This window comes from Pongo abelii, chromosome 14 (assembly GCF_028885655.2).
Source record: "Pongo abelii isolate AG06213 chromosome 14, NHGRI_mPonAbe1-v2.0_pri, whole genome shotgun sequence".
NCBI lineage: Eukaryota > Metazoa > Chordata > Mammalia > Primates > Hominidae > Pongo > Pongo abelii.
Window position 1 is genome coordinate 50,014,280 of NC_071999.2, and position 7,048 is coordinate 50,021,327.

The window sequence follows — 7,048 nt, forward strand, 5'->3', positions numbered from 1 at the left end:
GAGACTAATCCCAATACAAGAATATTGACAACAAAAGGACAAAGTAGTTATTGCACAGGATGGAAAGGTGTCTTTATTTCATCCCTTCCCCACTTCCAAAGATGCAAAAGGCCTAATTGAGTCGTCTCCTTTCCATCTGGCAGGAGACATTTTAATAAGGACTTTTTAATTTCCTACATTTCTTGGCCAAGTGTCATAGGAATGTGGCCTCTTGAAATTTAAAAATGAAGAAGAAAAAAAGAGCAACACTAAGTTCATATAATGGAGCAGATACTTTTAATGTTCTTACCGTTGAATGTGCCATTTAAGTTTGTTATACTTGAAATTATATGATTTTTGTCCAGCTCTCTAAATTGTCATCTCCAATAGATTTAGATGCTTCTATAAATAGTAACCACATTACTGGTAAGTAAATGCTGGGGTTATTGGGTTTAGCAAGTGGGGAAGTAAGGAGGGGTGAACAAAACACGAGAGATGGTGGCTACACCCCTAGTAAGACTGCCTTACCAGGTAAATGAAATCCTTTTTGTATTAGGCACAACATAGTAAATTAAGTCTTGCTCTAAAAAAAAAAAAGAGAAAAGAAAAAAGAAAAGCCCTGATCTAAGAGTTTTTAATCTTGTTTAGATGTAGCAACCACTTGATATTTATCATCTTAACATTGAATGATTCTTTGTTTTGTTTTTTGTTTTTGAGATGGAGTCTCACTCTTGCTGCCCAGGCTGGAGTGCAGTGGCGTGATCTCGGCTCACTGCAACCTCCACCTCCCGGGTTCAAGCGATTCTTCTGCCTCAGCCTCCTGAGTAGCTGGGACTACAGGCGCCTGCCACCGTGCCTGGCTAATTTTTGTATTTTTAGTAGAGACGGGGTTTCACCATGTTAGTCAGGCTGGTCTCGAACTCCTGACCTCAGGTGATCCGCCCACCTTAGCCTCCCAAAGTGCTGGGATTACAGGCGTGAGCCACCGCGCCTGTCCTGAATGATTCTTTGAATTAACGATTTATTTAGAAGTGAGATTGAGATTGGCCAGGTGTGGTGGCTCACGCCTATAATTCTAGCACTTTGGGAGGCTGAGGCAGGCAGATTGCCTGAGCTCAGGAGTTCGAGACCCAGCCTGGGCAACACGGTGAAACCTTGTCTCTACTGAAATACAAAAAATTAGCTGGGCATGGCGGCATGCACCTGTAGTCCCAGCTACTCAGGAGGCTGAGGCAGAAGAATTGTTTGAACCCAGGAGGCAGTGGTTGCAGCGAGCCAGGATCGCGCCACTGCACTCCAGCCTGGGCGACAGAGTAAGACTCCATCTCCAAAAAAAAAAAAGAAGTGAGGTTGAGATTGGCATGGTACCAAGGCTTACATGCTTTAGAATAGATCAGTGGTTATTGTATAAATAATTTTATCCTAAAACATTATGACATTTTTTGTTTCTTATTGAGGGTAGATAATGTTAATATTAAACTACTAATAGGAGGCCCTTATCACTTCTCTTTTCATTTTTTCCATGCAGTGATAGGTATTATTAGAAAAAAGTTATTTGTTGAGTTACACCTAAGAGGAAGAAGTAACATGTTGGAAAGTGGTTGGAGATAGCACCCAATTAACATCGACAGCCAAGTCTTCTATTTCAGAATATTGATTTATTTTGCTTTGGCTTTTGATGCCATCGTGAGATTTAAGTCTGCAGTTTCAAAAGCTCATGCTACTTAGAAGAGGTGATTTTTGCAGCTTAAAAAATTGCTGGTGACTGCAGTATGTACACAGTTAAAAAGCTGTTCACTGCCCCTTTCAACCTTTTCATTTTGAGCTTTACTAAGAGAATGTTTTTAGGAACAGAATTCCTAAAGTGTAATTTTTTATGTATAAATAAAGTTTTATCTATATCTGAGAAGTTGTAGTATTTATTTTTGTTTTAACATTATTAGCTTTTCTGAAGCAGGCAGTATTGGTAAAGAGAATATTCTGTAAAGGTTTATTCCGGCCAACCAGATCATTGTAGGCTATTGTAAAAAACAACAACAACAACTTTAACTCCAACTCGCTTGCCAGGTTTTCATTATCCTAATATAACTATACAGATATTATCTGTTTATTTAGAAACACAAGACAGACAAACTGGAAATGTTCTTGAGAGCACTGTAACACTGGGTTATAACCAAGATTCCATTGTTCTTCTTATCACAGGACCTGTAACAGTGGGTAGGTGTTTTCTGGATTGTTTGAGTATGAGTTTCTTTGGTTTGGTTTGGTCTCTCTACCTCCCAAATTGAAAGTGACCAAAAGAGATGCTTTGCAACATCAAAGCTAAGCATTGAATGATAGGAATCTGAACATGTAGGGTCAAAAAGAGAGCCTTTGCTTTCTCAGATCATTTCCCTATAATAAGTATTTCTTGAGGAAGTTATATGTTTGTTCATTTATTCAATAAACATTTATTAAATGCAAGTGTATGCTAGGTGCTAAGAACACAATGGTGAGCCAGGCAGGCATAGTCTTCCTCCCTGGGAGAAGATTCTGTGCTGGTCACTTATAGGGTATTCACAGATAAGTAAAGCAGTTTCCTTGATTTGTGATTTTATATTCTAGTGGGAGAGCAGAAAAATATCTGAGTAAAAAAGATCAAGTAATTGCACATTGTTGATAGGTGTTAGAAAACAGGGTAGTGAGAGACTAGAACAAATAGTTGAGGATGGGAATTCTATCTAGTTAGGGTGATAAGAAGTCTCTGAAGATGTGTCATTTAAGCTGAAACCTAAAAAAATGAAAAGCTAGCAGTGTGAAAAGTGACTGATCACATATGCAAATGCCCTGAAGCTTTAGTTCTTTGGTGTTTGAAGAACTGCACCAGTGTAGCGGGTATATTGTGAGAAATATGATGGATCAGGGTTGGGTCTTCCTAGTGTCTACTGATACTATGGAGCCTATATAGGAACATCTAGCCCAGTCCTGGGAGGTGAAAGGAAGCTTTTTATTTTTATTTTTATTTATTTATTTATTTATTTATTTTTTTTTTTGAGACAGAGTCTTGCTCTGTCGCCCAGACTGGAGTGTAATGGCACGATCTTCGCTCACTGCACCCTCCGCCTTCCAGGCTCAAGTGATTCTCCTGCCTCAGCCTCCTGATAGCCGGGATTACAGGCACCCGCCACCACACCTGGCTAATTTCTGTATTTGTAGTAGACACGGGGTTTCACCATGTTGGCCAGGCTGGTTTTTTTTTTTTTTTTTTTTTTTTTTTTTTTTGAGACGGAGTCTCGCTCTGTCGCCCAGGCTGGAGTGCAGTGGCGCCATCTCGGCTCACTGCAAGCTCCGCCTCTCGGGTTCACGCCATTCTCCTGCCTCAGCCTCCCGAGTAGCTGGGACTACAGGAGCCCGCCACCACGCCTGGCTAATTTTTTGTATTTTTAGTAGAGACGGGATTTCACCGTGTTAGCCAGGATGGTCTCGATCTCCCGACCTGGTGATCCATCCGCCTCGGCCTCCCAAAGTGCTGGGATTACAGGCGTGAGCCACTACGCCCTGCCTGGCCAGGCTGGTCTTGAGCTTCTGACCTGAGGTGATTCACCCGCCTTGGCCTCCCAAAGTGCTGGGATTACAGGCGTGAGCCACCACCCCGGGCCTCCAATGGAGAATACTTCTTAACCAAGTTATAAACATGACATTGGAGTTGGCCAGATGGTTCTTACACCAAAGGTCTACTCTGCTGGCCTTCCAGAATTGCCCAAATGTGTCTGAATTCACTCTTAGGCCCTTGCTCTGCAAACACCCTGTATGTAACTCCACTAATAACTGTCATTAGTTATCAGAACATTAATACATTGAACTGAACATTGAGCCTATACTTTATCATCAAAACCATAAATATTTAAGAATAGCTGTTTTCTTAAGAAGTTGTTGTAAATTACTTGTTTCCTCCTGGGCCTAATTATTGAGGGTTATTTACATTCTGTTTAAGAACTGAATAGCACCAGATGAATTCAACAATTATTAGTCAAGTCTCTAGAATTCCGGACATAGCAGAATGTTTTTACTTAGGGACTAAAAAATACAGTAGATCAGTCTGTCTCTTAATTTGTAATCCTTAAACTATTTCTATCAGAATCACCTAGGAGTTCATTTAAATGCAGATCTCCAGGCCCAAACCTATTGAATAGGAATCTTTGGGGTTAGCATCAGAGAATCTTCACTTTTAACAATTATCCCAGGCCATTCTTTGTAAATTCAAGTTTAAGAACCACTGCATTTATGGGCAGACAAGTAGCTCACACCTGTAATCTCAGCACTTTGGAGGGCCAAGGTGGGAGGATTGCTTGAGGCCAGGAGTTCGAGGCTACCCTGGCCAATATGGTGAAACCCTGACTCTAAAAAGAAATTTAAAAAAATAATAACCACTGCACTTACATGTGTTCCTATAAACAATCCCCTCTCCTTTGTTCTATGTTCTGTTTTCCCATTATATATTCCTAAATACATAATCACTTTACGTTGCATAGCAACAAACACCAGTACCAGCAATACTTGCCTCTTGAAGAATGGATTGTCACTTCTGTTGAGTGAATGCCTAAAAGCATTCACCCTTCAAACATCTACCAGCCAGCTGCTACAGTGCTCAAGATTCTACTGCCAATGAGAATTCAGTTTCAGTGCACTTTTCCCTCTCTTCAGCACCTTTTAAAATAGATAAGTCCCTAAGAGGAATAGTCAGATTGTAGTTCCTTGTCCCTGGCTGACTTGGGGCCATATAAGACGACTGAATGCCTCAGGAATGCAGAACATTGAAAAGGCAGGGAGCACAAAAAGGGAGCACTGGTGGGCTATAGATGATCTGCAAAGGATGGTCTCTACCTTATGACTATTTTCCTTTGGGGAATTAACCAGTTAATGTTACTTTGAGGTCTTAGATAACTGTGCTTTGGCAGCTAAGGTATTAACTTGAGAAGCAACTGAGTTTACTTTTAGGTACCAGTTTCTGTATTTGCTGACAAAGAAAAGATAACAGTAGAATGTTAAAAAGAAACAAAAGGCCAGGCACAGTGGCTCACATCTGTAATCCCAGCACTTCAAGAGGCCAAGGCAGGAGGATCACTTGAGGGCCAGGAGTCCAAGACCAACCTGGGCAACATGGCATGACCCTGTCTCTACAAAAAAATAACAATTAAAAATTATCTGGGCATGGTGGCATGACATGCATCTGTAGTCCCAGCTACTCAGGAAGCTAAGGCAGGAGGATCACTTGAGCCCAAGAGTTCAAGGCTGCAGTGAGCTATGAACGTGCCACTGCACTCCATCCAGGGAGACAGAGAGACACCATCTATAAAACAGAAAAAAAAAAAGCAACAAAATTCTGCAGAACCAGGTATGAAAGACAAATAATAAAATCTACAAGGGTGCATCATTGTTTTGAGACCTGGACAAATTTCAAGAACCTATTCAAGAATATTGAAAAACATTTCAAAGTTCATTTTCATATCTCTGATTACTTACCACTGTCCTGCCCTTTAAAGCACTTCCATTTGTTTTCTTTATGATGGGGTGATGTTGGCCAAACAGGCTATATGATAAAGTATTTAGTCCTAGTTTTATCTTCATACAGTCAGAGCTCTGAGATGAAAATAAACTTGTTCCTTTTTTATCACTAGGTACAAAAGAACAAATGAAGTTGCTTATGTATATAATATGATGATTTTTGTCTTTTTAGGTAAAGGCTGAAAGCAACACATTTTGCTCACCTAAGGATAAATAATACTATAATACCTAATTCACACTACACACTTAACAAAAGCAATTTATCATCAGCCTAAGATTGCTAATTTTTATAACAGATACAGACATAATTAATTTAATATTGACCAGCAAATAAATCTAGAAATTGTGGTTATTTACTCTTCAACTGAATTTAAATTAATGTTTTTCCCTAACAGCCTTGTATATTGCTTAATAAAATTGTCATATTTGAAAACAGATTCTTAAAGTTTAAAATGTTTGCAGTCAAATGACAGTTTATCAATAAAGATTTAAAACTATCTTTTAACCTGTCAGTTTGTAAGATGTTAATCAATCCATTATACTGTGTTGCCTCTAAGAAAATGGCATGAAAAGATGGTTTCAGAATATTTCTTTCTACCAGCAAATCATAAAGAGCTTTTTAAAATCACATTTATAGTATTTCCAGTGAGCATATGTGAACACACAGTGGGCCTGCATCTTTATTGAGTATTTACCAGAACTGAGTAATATCTAGGCTTAGGTGAATGGAAGGTGATAGTTGAACAAAAATGATGACCAATATAGTCAGCAAAATCGATGTCTTCCCAACTTTGATGTGAATCAGAGTCCCCTGGGAGCTTATTACAAACATAGATGCCCTAACCTTCCAGAGGATTTTGTTTGTTTTGTTTTGTTTTTTTGGAGACAGTCTCATTCTGTTGCCCAGACTGGAGTGCAGTGGTGCACATCTTGGCCCACTGCAACTTCTGCCTCCCAGGCTCAAGCGATTCTCCTGCCTCAGCCTCCTGAGTAGCTGGGACTACAGGCATGCACCACCACACCAGGCTATTGTTTGTATTTTGAGTAAAGACGGGTTTCACCATGTTTGCCAGGCTGGTCTCAAACTCCTGGTCTTAAGTCATCTGCCCACCTCGGCCTCCCAAAGTGCTGGAATTACAGGTGTGAGCCACCATGCCCAGCCAATCAGAAGTTTTGATTCCATCTATAGGTTTGGGGTTGGGCCCAATAGATGGTTGGGCCATCTATTTTGGGCAAGCTGCCCAGGTGATTCTGTATACCCTGAAGTATGAGAATCCAACTTGGTTTGGTCTGAACATGACATTTCTAGAGGTTCTTAAAGCTTAAAATGTTTGCAGTCAAACCACAGTTTAGAATGTAACATTAAGATTAATAGAATCAAGATTAAGATTTCTAGAATCAAAGATGTTGGATGGTTGTCAGATTGTGGCCACTGAGCCTCTTGATTCAAAAGATAGAAGGCAAAACTCATTTTCCTAGGCTCCCTTGCTGCTAGAGCACAAGTATGTGGCCTGGCCTCCGCCAA

General features: G+C 40.1%; 1 protein-coding gene across 1 annotated transcript in view; it reads left to right on the forward strand.

The window, feature by feature from the left end:
• Nucleotides 1-1,879, forward strand: part of GPALPP1 (GPALPP motifs containing 1) — a 44,642-nt gene extending 42,763 nt beyond the window's left edge. The window contains exon 9 of the mRNA XM_054528684.2: nucleotides 1,508-1,879. The gene's annotated coding sequence lies outside the window, so the exon portion shown is untranslated. The remainder of the gene's footprint in view (nucleotides 1-1,507) is intronic.
• Nucleotides 1,880-7,048: the final 5,169 nt, after the last annotated feature.